General features: G+C 46.1%; 1 protein-coding gene across 5 annotated transcripts in view; it reads right to left on the bottom strand.

Moving 5' to 3' along the window:
- LOC109859919 (AT-rich interactive domain-containing protein 3C-like) overlaps nt 1-14,004 on the bottom strand; it is a 113,753-nt gene that overhangs the window by 5,764 nt on the left and 93,985 nt on the right. The gene's annotated exons all lie outside the window — the stretch shown is intronic.

Genomic DNA, 14,004 nt, shown 5'->3' with positions numbered 1-14,004 from the left:
TTGTTCTTAAAGGTACTGCTGGCGGTAGAATTTTACGAGGTTTGTCCAGGGAGATCCAGAGCGTGGGGCGTTAACAAGAGCAATAACGAATTCGTAACGATCACGCGAGTGGCGCGGTCTTTTACGATCTTCTTTAGGATGTACCGGGGATATAACAAATAAATAAAGAGAGAAAGAAAGAGAGATAGTGTATTACTGGATTAAGAACGGAGAGAACGAATGAGCGTGTGGAAAATCCGGCGAGGCATCGTCACGTTATCACGCTTGTATTGCGAATTATCGATCGTGTCGGTTCTCGCCGAGCAACCGTGCTTTTTTTACGAGCTCGCACACAGAGTCGCAAGTTAACGCAACCGTCGTGCAAATAACACCGTCGTATCCGTGGATACCTCCGACCAAATATTGCCAAGCGAATTCCGCTTCCGACGATATATGTATTTTTGTCCGATATTACCGGAATTTGTCGTATACACACGCGCGCGCCGAAAATAATTTAATACCGCGCGCACGCGCGTTAAAAAGAAAGAAGATGCGCACTTATTGCTAGATATGTACGCTCTATATGTGGCACAACGGCTTCTCTCGAGGTGTTTGTTCGTTATTTTATTATGTCGCGCCAGCAGCCGACACGCGAAAGCGACTTAGCGTGTAATACACTCTCTGAGAATAATACTCCTTTCGTCGGGCAACATTCAGACAGATACGAAGAAATTCCTCGGTTAATTCGCGCGCGTATTATATACCCGCGCGGCCCGCCTACTGTGGTAGCCGCTGAGCCATCGAATTTTACGAGGTTGCCCGAGCTACGAGTTAACGGGGTGTTAACAAGAGCAGCAATACTAGCACGACGACTATCATGCGCTTAAACCACGTAAACGGACCTTTACGAGCTTTCGAGTTGGCGTAATCTGAGGTTTAAAATCGCGCATAAATACGCGGGACCCGACGTGTCCGTGGAATGAGCGGACGATTGAAAATTTTATACGGGAGATATATATATATGTATAGAGAAAGAGAGAGAGAGAGAGAGAGAGAGAAACTCACGTAACATCTTCCCCCCAAAAAATACTGTTTTCTTATATAAAACAGTGAAGAAGAAAAAAGAGAGGAAAACAAAATAAATACGTCCGCAATTCGATTGTTACATTTCTTACACTTTTATACTTTGTTTGATGTTTTAGATTTTATCGCACATACGACTCTTGGCTCGGAAGAGATCGTTCGATGACTCCTCCGTCGTCGCGCTGTGGCCGTTGCTTTCCGCAGAGCCAGTGAATTTTACGAGTTTGTCCAGAGGTTCGAGTTAACGGGGCGTTAACAAGGGCAATACTTGGGCGACTATCGCGCGTGCGGAGCCCGCTTTGCGGCTCTTTACGAGCTCGCGAACGATTTCGTGCAAGAGACGCGCGTCTTGGTAACGTGGGGCGAAGCCAGCACAGTGCACGTTGTGCCGCGCGCGTTGGAGCACACACGTCGGATGAACGCGCGCACAACGGACACAGAGAGAGATACGGACAATGAGGAGGAGAAGAACGCGGCGGCGGTGGCGGCGGCGGCGGCGGCAGCGGCGCCGTATCGCAGGATCGTTTATCCGCCATCGAGGACGATGAAGGGGGCTGCCGCCATTCCTGGCCGACGAAGAGGAGGTAATAAAACCGCGCGGCACCGAGTAGGGGAACCAGCAATTTCGGGCTATCGAGCGTGCTCCCTTCGGCTTTATTATTGGCCCTGCAATTATTGTTGATATACGCGCAACCCGGCAACCCGCGCCTTAATGCTTCTATGTAGGGCGCGGCGATAAAAGCTGCACAAAATGGCGTCCGATCGCCGGCTTCCCTCTCATCCCTTACGATGAGAGAGAGAGAGACTCCACCTCGTCGTCGCGTCTTGACGCGCAATCGATGGGAACCGCGCGCGATGCGTCGCATTTCCAATATATTCCTCCTCCTCCTCCTCCTCCTCCTCCTCTCTTTCCCTTCCTTCGGGCTACACAAGTATACTCGTTCACATTTTTACTTTCGCACAACCGTGCAATTTTCAAAGATGTATGTGGCATCTTCATTTAAAACTAAAACTTCCGATTTAGAATTAAAATACACGTTTCTGTACACGTACTTTCGAGCAAATAAAGATAAAAAATTTATATGTGACTATATTAAAACTAACATGTCCACTTAGTTAATTGCTAGACGTAGCAATGTCGAATCTATACAAAAAATGAAGAATTTACGACTCTCTCTCTCTCTCTCTCTCTCTCTCTCTCTCTCTCTCTCTCTCTCTCTCTCTCTCTATAAAGTGTGTATCTCGAGTTTACACTTCTTGCACGGGGCTCTTCGGCGCGAGATTGACGAGAAAAGAAATGACGGAGGTAGAAGAGCGGGAGTGTTGAGAAAGAGATAAAGAGGTTAGGGAGAGGAGAGGAGAAAGAGCAAAAGGGAAATAAGAGAAAGGAAGAGACGGACAAAGAGAAAAGAGAGAGAGAGAGAGAGAGAAAGAGAGAGAGAGAGAGAGAGAGACAGAGAAGGGAGGGAACGTTTCAGGATGTGATTACGACTTTTCTTGGTAGGGCGTCCAATCAGCAGTTATTTTTATAACGGCCGCCGTCGCGCCATGCCGCGGCTCGTCCGCGTAGTGGTGGCGAGGAGTTACCGCGACGAGCAACAGTGGCCATCGCATGCTGCCTTCAACGAGGCAAAGTAGCCATTCGCCTGGCGTACGGGCGTTATGTACTATCGCCGCATGTAATTCCGCGCCGTAAGTCCGTGGCAGAGTCCGTGCGAAACTTGTCGATAAAAAAAAAAAAAAAAAAAAAAAAAAGTTTCTTTCTCCGCACATCGAAGCGAAATCAAACGTGGAGAGGCGCGCTGAAACGAACGGTTCATTTACTCGGCCCGCTCGACGGTCATGTCCGTTGCGAAAGAGAGACAAAAGGATAAAGAATTAACACACACACACACACACACACACAGATCTTCTTATAGGAAATAATTCTCACGCGCTATTATATGTCCTCGTGTGTTCCGAACGTTTTCCTGCGAGAGAAGATCGATTCCCCGACCGGACCGGACCAAGCGAGCGAGCGAGCGAGCTTGTCTTGGTGCCACATTGGTCGAACGTATATCCTCGCATAGATGGAGGGGGTAATTGGCATACGAAACAAAATGTTACATTTTATGGGTTATTGCGAGGGGCGCGAGATGGGTTGTAGGCGCGGCGGGGCTGAGGGAGCGGCCCGATCTAATAACGATCGGTTACGTCGGGGGCCTTTATTAACACACGCACACGCATACGCGCGAGCGAGCGCGCGTTCTACAAGACCGGCCCCGCGTTTTAAAGGGGTTTCAGACGCGCGAAACGGCTTTTCCCAGAATCTCGCGTGACGGCTCCGGAATCTCTATCGAATGTGCGCGCCGCTGGAATATACCCCGTTCTGGATCCGCATCTCTCTCTCTCTCTCTCTTCTTTCCTTCCTGCTTCTCTTCGCTCAACACCGCCTCAGGGACTCCCTTATTTCCCCGTCAAAATAAAGGGAAGTGTTCCCGCACTTTTTCCTTCCTCCCACATGTGTACGTTCCCTTCGTTTTTGTTATATATAAATAAAAACTGAGGATGCCAAGAAAAAAGTGCGAAACGTCAAGAAAATTTCGAATAAGTTTTAAAAAGTTTTTTTTTCTTTTTTCTTTTTTTTTTTTTTTTTGAAAGTGGAGACGCGCTACTTTTCGTCACGTGCTTTACGAGCTAATTTGCGGCTTTGCGGTTCTACGCTGACGCGTGGGACTGCAACGCCGCGTCGTGTTTTCCTCGTCCATGGTTTTGACGCCTTGATTACAACGCGTTGTGATTAAGCAATAATTCATTATTGCAAACTCGCCGCGCGGCCAAGATCAAGATTTTAAACGATCTTGTCGCGCGCAGGTTTATTTCCGAGAGAAAGGACAAGAGAGCGCAGAAAGATCGAGAAACGAAGAGAAGAACGGAGAGGAGGAGAGGAGCGAGGAAGAAGACGAAACGGTTTCTATACAGGCGAGAGTCTCGCGCGGGTTAACTTTGTTAGCGCTTGGCATTATCAGACCGGCAAAAGAGATTGGCATTGCGAGGAATAGCCGGGAGGGGGTGGAGTTTCATATGAAATACACGTGACATTTACTGCCTTCACCGGCTGGGCCCCTGCAAAGACGCAAACGCATTATAAATAGATCTCCTCCCTGTTTACCCCTTTCCCCCGCCCTCTCTCTCTCTCTCTCTCTCTATCTTTCTCTCGCTCGCTCGCTCGCTCTCGCCACCCTTCTTTTTTCTCCGCATCACTCGACTTCTCACTCCGGCACTCCGCTTGAAGAGACTTCGAAGATTAAGAATAAAGGTCCCGGGAGAGGAAAAGAGGGAGCACGCGCGGCACAGCCGCAGCCCCGCCGTGGCATAGACCGTGCCACAATCTGGTTTATAATCTTGTTAGGATTTCGCGGAAATATTGGCGTAATTTACGATCCGTCTTAGCCGAGTTAACTGTCGGAGTAAGGTGCCGCAGTGGTACACGAACGAAACGCACGAAGGGTTGCGCCTAACAGCCGCGCTTTTGTGGCAATGCTTATGAGGTTCCTCTCCGTTGCATTCTGTCCACTTTCTCTCTCTCTCTCTCACTTTCTTTTTCCTCTTTCCTTTTCTCCCCTTCTCTCGTTTTCTTGTAGTGTGTACTCTCCTTTTCCGATTACCCGCTTCTCGGAAATGCTAGCGCACAGTGTCGTACACTGATTGTGCCCCGCATTCGAGATGTTCGCAATTCCAATTTTCATAAAACTGTCATTGATTTCGCGTGAAAAGAATCGTGAGACAGATCGGAGTCAAGAGTCATGTTTGTGCGTGTGTGTGTGTGTGTGTGGAACACCTTGTAAAAGCAACGAGATGTCCTCGCGTGTTAGAAACACGATACATCATGCGGCCACGAACGTATCCGGTCGATGGGGCAGGTATATTGAGGCATCGAAATCTCTACGGAGGATTTCTTCTCCCCCTTCCTCCCCCGTTAACGACCCGAAAGAGCCACTTGTTGCTCGGCGATCAAATAATTGTATTTCCGTCAGCCGACGCGGCATCCCCGGGGCGTTGGCTAAGTTACGGGCGTGGAGGAAACTAGATGCTTCGTGGGTGGTATATATCGTGAATACACGCTTCTCTCCCGTCTCTTCCTCACGAACGAGCGACATAATCCCAGAAAACAAGACAGATCGAAAACCGGGATCGGCGACGGATTAAATCGATAGAGGTTTGTTAGACAAGTATAAAAACGAGATGAATAATGTACATAAAATTAAAGATAAAAAAATAAAAAAAAGATCGCGTGCGTATCGACGAGACGAAACAAAGAATACGACTTTGTTGCAATCGATAAACGGATTTTTTTATTTTTTACAGCAAACTCAAACGCAGCAAACTCGAAAAATTTATTGTCAAAAACAATTTGAACATTTTCTCAATTTCTGACAAGTCTTCAACCGTCGCGATGATTACTGCGGTGTGATACAGAATTTTATCGTTTCCGGTTTCGATGAGAAAAACCGCAACTTGGGTGGCGCAGAATTCGCGACAACGGCGAAGATGCACGAGCGTGTATAACATATCGCGGTCTCGAGCCCGGCGACGATAAAATCCTCAAATAATATCGCGAGCGATGAAACGCGCGCTCTCGCTTTCTACCCGGCTTCTTTGATAGACTTTACGACAAGGTCTGATTTGCACGCTTGCCCGGCCGAGGTGCTACGAGTGCGATTCGGTTGCTCAAACGAAGCCGACTTTTTAAGCGGCGGCGATTCAAGACACGCTCCAACACGTTGTTCGACACAACGCTCTTTATAAAGAAGCGATATCGAGCATTTCGCGTGCCAGATGTTAACTCGCTTTTTTTCTCTCTCTCTCTCTTCCATCGCGCGCGTCACGCTTGAAAACTCAAGAACAGAATTTCGCGTGTTCTCGATAATCGAATTATACTATCGATTGAATTTTTTTATTGACGTTCGCGATAGAAAAAAAAAATAATCAGTTTTGTTCAGTTTGTTGTTTGCCCGAGGAATCACACACGTGATTAGGACACACAACCGCGACGATGTAACGAACGCGAACTGGAATTGTCTTCTGCGAAAGATTCCGTCTGTTAGCGCGAAATGTTCCGCGCGGTCGTGGTTTTCTTGCTGTTCCCGCCACGCTCGCGCGACACGGACTTTAACACAGAAGAAGACGGCAACGAGAGACGACGGGTCTGTCGTCGTTACTTTGCTCGCGCATGGCTACTCCCAAGGATACGCGGACGCTTACGAGGGGATAAATGCGAGGGATAGTCGGGATTACTGCGAGGCACTTGCCAACAATGTGGCGAAGCTTTGATGTGACGTAAAATGGCACGTTAACCGGCCCGCCGTATCCGTACGACCGGTTGCACATACGCGATTTTATTCCGCGGCGGCGAAGTTGGTCCTTTTGTTTTTTTTTTTTTTTTTTGTTTTTTCCCCCATCGCAAAGTTGAGTCCTTCTTCTCTACCTTTCTCTCTCGATTAAAATTAGCGACGCATCGTCGTTACGTCAAAGCCAGGCCAAGTTGGCAAATTATCTCGTCGAAAAACAACATCCGCCCGTTATCGAGACGCGCGTATATAAAGCGATAAATCACACACAGCGTAAAACGCGTCTCGCGGCATTGAAAATGCGCGTGGATCGTAAATTACGATTGAGCAATCAGGAAACGATAGCGAAAACCTCCTCGTACCAAGGACCCGAACGTTATATTCTATCGTAATGACGAAGAGGATCGGATGCTCGAGACGAGCGCCAGACGCGCCTCTCGGAAATACTACGAGTGCCGCTCTCGCCCGACGACAACGACAACGACGACGACAACGACGACGAGCGCGTATCGCAATGACGCCGGAGTGGTGTGGGTTTGTCGCGGCCGTAAAAAATTTAACGACCGACAATTCATGGCGCATTATTATCCCCGTAACATCTAGCGCGGAATAATTATCGAATCTTCCGCGAAATACTCGCGCGACGACGACAACGACGACGATATGACACAACGGACGACGCGAGCCGCGTGTACACATATAATACACGATGTCGCGCGTGCGCGCGCACGACTATTCTCGGGGTTCATAAAACCGGTCATCCAAAGTGCGAATTCCGCGCTACGTTATTGTCCGATGCCAGATATAAATCAACCTATATCGAGCGGCGAAAATAACTTTCGATTCGTACTTGTCATACTGCCAGAATAAGGGTTTTACGTTCGTCGCCGCAACGTCCGTCACGACCCAAATCTCGACTTGTACGGACGACGGCGGACGTTAGCGCGCGAAACGATTATATTGCGAGATGCGAATTCGTCAGGGGTCGTAAACCTCGACTTGATACGCCTCTCTCGACGTTAATCGCATCGGGATAAATCGTCATGAGCGGGTAATGAAGTTTGTTCGTTAAGCGCGCGTTCTTAAGTTACACACATCCGCGGCGTGATGTGAGCGGCGTGTTCCAATCACTGACACGTATCTCTAATGAGTCATTTTGAGAGACGGAAATTAATCTAATTCACACCTACGTGCAATGGCCACAGTCTCTTCGCGGTTTCATATCCGTAAACTGGACATTATTATACGTTTTTTTTTTATCATCGCATAAAAGTGGGGAAATCAAATTTTTAAACAAAATCTTACATTGGCAAATAAAAAACACACGAAATTAGTTTCATTTCGACTAAATGAACTTTTGAGATGCGCGAGTGGAACGTATTCCCCCTCGACGAGTTTACGCGAGTAAAAAGATTGAACGTAAATTAATCCGATCGGTAGCTCTCACGTCGTGTTTTTTTTTTTTTACGCGACATGTGTATATCGGATACTTCGCGCGGCCACTTTATCCGGCTAAACCTGCTCCGTTGATGGTCGAGTCACTTGTGGGGCCTCGTACAAATCCACAATAAAGATTGGCGCGTGTTCGACTTCGTCGTGGACTAACCACGGCCACCTGGTCGCAGACACGTGTAGGCGTCTAAAAAGCTAAGAAGACTCTCTTTCATAAGGGAAACGAAGGGACGATCGCGGGCGCGCGCGCGTGCTCCACAAAGCCGAGGACGTTTCGCGGCTTCTTTCAGAAGTGCGCCGGAGTGAAAGGTAGACCAGGTTTCGATGGCACACACTTATGTGCGGCATAGATGGAGGGAGTGAAAAAGAAAAAGAGAGAGAGAGAGAGAGAAAGAGAGAGAGAGAGAGGAAGAAGCTGAGCGAGATCGTGAGCGGGAGATGGAGGAAGTGGATAAGGGAGAAGGGAAGGAGACGCGATATATCACGAACCCCCAGAGCGATCAGCGCTGTTGTGAAATATTAATAAGCAAATTAGTTCAGACTTAGTACCCCGCCAATACTAAACCGCCATGATGGAAATGGCCGTCGGGTGTCTATAACGGCCGTATTTCACTTCCCACGCTGCAAAACGTTTGCACGCCGCCCGCAGAATGCGATATCCGTCGTCCCTCCTCTACTCGCGCGCGCGGATCGTCATCTTTCCTTTTTTCTTTTTTTTTTTTTTTTTCGTGTGTTTTTTTTCTTTTCTGTTATAACGTATTACGCCGCGCCGCGCTGCGGTTTCTCATTTTATTATCACATGTTCGCGGATATCGCGAATAACGTTTATGACGCGCGCGTTGCCCGATACCTACGTCCGAATAGCGCACCCGCATGGGGTCTCTCTATGTGCGCGACAGTTCCCGTGAAGTCGTTACCTTCAGCGAAGCGTGTAAAAAAAAACGTGTATACCGCCAATACAGTCGTAGACGTACGTCGTAGACAAGTGTCGGCACAACGGTTAGTTGGCACAACCGAAACTTGCTTATTTAACGTGCGATTCCTCGGTTCAAGCGAGCGGCGAAGAAATACCGCCGCACGTTCAAAAGTTTTCCTACGAAAGGAATTTTACGAGAGGAATTTTAATTTCCTGCAATTCCGTAGAAAAAACAAAAAACAAAAAACAAAAAACAAAAAACAAAAAACAAAAAACAAAAAACAAAAAACTATGTGCGCGCGATGAAGCGCCGGGGATATATTTGCGAACATTTCTAATTGAACGAGCAACGCGTTTCTCCGGTCGCACGTCAGTGCGCGCGAGAGATAGCGCGGAATCTCCATAAATCAATCTTTACGTTCGAGGGTAGACAATAATTCTGGCTGCGAGCGACGCCACACACGGGCGGAAGCCACGGACGGGGGAAGTCGAAACGCCTCGTGCCTGCCGAACGCGTCGGTAAACGAAGGCTGACTCTTGGGACAAGAATTCGACAATTACGTCACGAGAACGTAACGGATGATAGCGGGGAACGCTCCGGCGTCGGGACGTCTAGAATGTGCGAACGTCATCCTGCTAAATGCTTTTCGTTCGACCGTCCGTTTGTTCGCCCGCTTGCTCGTTCATTCGGTCGCACGTTTCGCCTCTGCGCTTTCGTGTATGCGCGCGCGCGCGGCCACTATCTATAGTGTAGGTTAAAACGTGCGGGATCTCGGGCGGCTCCCTCTCGGATGCTGGAACTCATCCGGTCACCTGTCTGCTACTGGAAAATGTAGGTCGAACTCGCGCGCGCGTGAGCGAGCGAGCGAGCGAACGAACGAACGAACGAACGAATAACTAATTGGACAGGTGTAACGTTCCCGCGTTTACCGCCATAACTGTCACGGGGAGACGCCGCACGCTGCGGCGGTAGAAATTCAATTATCCATCGTGATCGAAGGTTGTGTCCCCGCATTGTCAGGAACAAAAGCAAACAACTATCGAAATGTCTTTTGACGTCCGCAAAAATTTACGTATTTCGCGACAACATTTTTTATGAAAGATAAAATTTTAGTTTCCTTTTACTCTCTTAAATAGATTTTTCTCGTACGCTTGTTCCTTTATATTTCTTTGAATGTGAGAAGAGCCCGAGTTTTAAAGATAAATTAATCAAATATATACACACACACACACCAAAAAACGAAAATCCTCGTTTGTGATCATCATTTTTCTTCTTGTAGAAGAAGTTTTTTTTACGCGACAAAGCAACGGTTTGGGCAGTTCGTCAGAGACAAGACAACAATGATTGGGAACAATGTGCGATGAGTATTCGCACATCTTTCGTTTACAGGTGAGTTTGACCAAACCTGTCGGAAACGTTTTCATCAAAGTATTTTGTTTCATCAAAGCCAAGTGTTTATGGACAGTGAATTAACTCTTTTTTCTCCCTTTCCTCTTTCTCTCTCTCTCTCTCTCTCGCGTTCTCTGTCACCGGTCATCGTCGACACCGGCTCGTCAATTTGCTCGACAAGGTCGTAAAGACGATAAAACGACATTGGAGCGGGTGTGAGATACAAATAGAGGTATAAACGAAGGTGTTAAAGAGACGAGGGAACAGACTCTCCCGCGGGTAATCCCGAGTCTTGCATTCGTCGCGCGAGCGCGCGCCTCGCGTCTCGTCCTTTGGATGTTGTCGGATTAATCGGTCAAGCGTGTCTCCTCGGCGCGATTTCAAGCTCCATCCCCGGTGGCGGCGACTATATACCCGCGCGCTCGCCTTCTCAAAACGCGCTTTGCTTCGACGATTTTTATAGGCGTCCCTTCGGACCGGTTGAAGATCGATTCTCGGTAAAAGGTTGTAACACGTACGAATTTTATATGTATACGCGTATGAATTTTGATATTTATTACATAATAAAGACGACCACCTCTCACCGAAGTCGACGAATAACGCTTCGGGTTCTACGAAATCTAGCGGGTAACGATCGGGTTTTTGTTTATTGGAAATTACGGGATAGAAATAGGCTTTTCGATAAGCAAACGTTTTTTTTTTTTTTTTTTACGCATTACATACACAAGAAAGCAAGAAAGTCGCCTATCGATATTACGTGCGCGTGTGTGTGCGTGAGAGTCGACCTATTGAATCGAGGTAAAATTGATTCGCGCGCAAACCAAATTTACAAATTTCCAAACAGCACCGGGGGCCGGCAACTAATTTGCATTCGAAATAGCCAAGGCCACCGTGATATTCGCTCAAACACGGGGGAAATTGTCGAAAGGAAGGGGAAACTATTTTCGCGAGGAAAACGTTGCTTTCGCTGCGTGTTGCGCGGGGCGACGTGCAACTTTCAAACTAGTTGCAATATGCCGTGACGGCGTGCAGTTACCGAGTAACGGCGGTACGAACGTGCTCCCGGCACAAAATATCGAATAATACGGGAATAAAGGGGGGAAAAGAGAGAGAGTGTGTGTGAGAGAAAGAGAAAAAGAGCGAGAGAGAGAGAGAGAGAGAAGAAGAATCGTGCGCGCGTGTGTCAGCCCACCGGCGAATCACCGTCCGCGTCCGCGTCGTTGTCGTCGTCGTCGTCTCCAGAAAGTTGCACAATGGAAAATATTTTCTGGCGCGAGTCGCGGGATTCCATCGTCGTCGTAAAGACATGTAAAAAGAGACTTCGGTGAGAAACGCAATGAAGGTGGTGCGTGTGCGCGCGCTCTAGGCGCATGCAAAGCGACGAAGCACTAAAAGGCACTAAAAGTAACGGCTGCGAGGCACGATACTTATTAAGCTGCTGAATTTCGTTCAGGCACATCAGGCACCGATGTGCCTCGTTTGGCTCGACTGGTTGCTGCTCAGTTTTCCTCACGATGGTTCCTACGTAGGTACTTGTGCTCCGAGATCGATTCTTCTCTCTCCGCCGTTTTCGTCTTTTTTAATTTGCCACACGCACGAAAGCGAAGAACATTTTGCGCAAAGAGCGTTTATTGTTTTGTCGTTTTTTTTTATTTTTTTTTATTTTTATAGATTTGAAGAACGTTTCGGCGGTGAGAGATTTTCCTCGAAACATCTCGCCGCGCATGCAATATATTATTTATTTCACAAATGAAGCGTTCTATCAGCGCGACGTGTAACGAGTTCCCCGAGGCGAGGGAAGAGAAAAAAACACACGGGAGGAGGACGAGAGCGCACCTATGAAAACCTATGTAATATCTTGTGTATGCAGACGTCACGTACGCGGTGCGTGTTCACAAGTGTGTAGCGAAAAGTGTTCGTGCCGAACACGTGTTCTCCGCCGTTAATGCGTTACTCGCGCCGCGAGAAGTAAAAAGACATTTTTCTCGAACTCGGCCGTAACGCGACGCAGCTCTCCGTGCAATGCACCTATACCGAGACTCTGGCAAACGCGTGCTTCGCGCGGACGAATTGATTCGCTCGCCAACACATCCTTTCAGCTTCTCTTTTTCTTCTTCAAATACGCGTTCGTCGAAGAAGCCGAAGAGGAACAACCGTTTCTAAATATATATCTTTTTTTTTTTTTTTTTGGTTTACGTAGTTTCTGCTTTTTTTTCTTGCGACGATTTTTTTAACGCTCGCACCGCCACTTCCAATCTCGAGTAAATCATTTTTTATCGTCTCTGTCTCTCTCTCTCTCTCTCTCTCTCTCTCTCTCTCTCTCTCTCTCTCTCTCTCTTTCTCTCTCGTTCTGTATGTATTAAAGTGTGTATAAAGATTTCTGCCGAGTTAATTTCTCTTGTGTGAATATATACTTGATGTCGAAAAAACGACACGTGATTCGTACGGAGTTCTCTTACATTCTCGCGCGCGTCTCCGTACATTTTGTGCGGAGTGCAAATATATGAGGATACCAGTGCAGGGTCTTCTGCACGAGAGGAAAGAGAGAGAAAGAGAGAAGGAAAGCGAAGATAATAACGTATTCGTACGAAGAATGGCACTACTCGTACAGTCGTCTGCCGCGGTATGAATTACATCGGCGATTGAAAACTCGTTCGTGATGGCACAAAAACAAAAGAAAGCAAATGCAGACCTCAGGCTGTCGGAGGTGCCGAGATTTGCATATTAAATGGCTTGAGATTTATAACGGTGTCTCTCTCTCTCTCTCTCTCTCTCTCTCTCTCTCTGTCTTGCGCGTGCGCGCAATGTTAGCAAAAAATAAAGAATGTTTTTCGTTAATAATTATCGATACCTGAATTTTTCACACTGCGAAATTCAGAACGCGAATTCCACGAATTTCGAGAAAAAATGTCAAAAATTTCCTTGACTAGAAGAAATGAAAAGCTATAAAAATGTAGTTTCCTGCAGAGTTATAGAAAAAATTCACAAAAGAAACTCGAATTTAGGAACAATTTTTTTTGGATAAAATGAAAGGTCTTAAAGAAATTTAAGAGTATTCTCTCTTGGGAAATAAATCAAAAGAATGGACTGGAAAAAATTTTAAGAAAGAAAAAGTACAAAAAATGGTTTTGTTATTTTTAAGCTATGCAAGTTATTTTGATTGTCAAAAACCTGATTGAAGAATTGTTTACTTCAAAGCAAAGTTTGCTTTTCAGAGTTTGTCAACCTACAAGTTTTTATTATATATTATTCCAACGCTGATATGAAAATTTTGGTTTTTAATGTGCGTACATGGATTTTCTTTTTTTAATGCAATTCCACATTTATTATAGGAGGCAAATATAAAATTATTATTTTACCAATTCTGAAAAATATTTTTTAAATAAATTGTCTCGATCAAATCTTGAAATTCTATGTTTAATTCTATAATTAATATTATTGTTAAATAACCATAACCAGGGTTGGCAAGAAAAAACCAGGGGGTGAAAAAAACCATGGTAAATTCCGGTTTTAACCGTCCTGGACTTTATTCCTAAACTGGCATAAACTGGCAAAAATTATACAAATAATTATAATACATGTATTTATTATATAGGTATAAAATTTATATTATTATTATATTATATATATTATATTATATTAATATTATAGTATTAATACATGTAGTTATAAAACTTTTTACCAATCTATATTTTGTTCCGCAATTATACTCAACATTTGTATTTAACATTCTATAACAGAAAACTAGTTTGTTTGATATTTCAACTCCTAATCTATTGCGTACTTTGTTTTGTATGAAACTTATATTCGAAAATAATCTTTCTATTGACGCCGAACTCGCTGGACAGTTATGT

The sequence above is a fragment of the Pseudomyrmex gracilis genome, unplaced genomic scaffold (assembly GCF_002006095.1).
Source record: "Pseudomyrmex gracilis isolate BER0280 unplaced genomic scaffold, ASM200609v1 scaffold_301, whole genome shotgun sequence".
NCBI classification, from domain to species: Eukaryota; Metazoa; Arthropoda; class Insecta; order Hymenoptera; family Formicidae; genus Pseudomyrmex; species Pseudomyrmex gracilis.
Note: the sequence above shows the minus strand (reverse complement) of the source record. Positions and strands in the feature narration are given on the sequence as shown.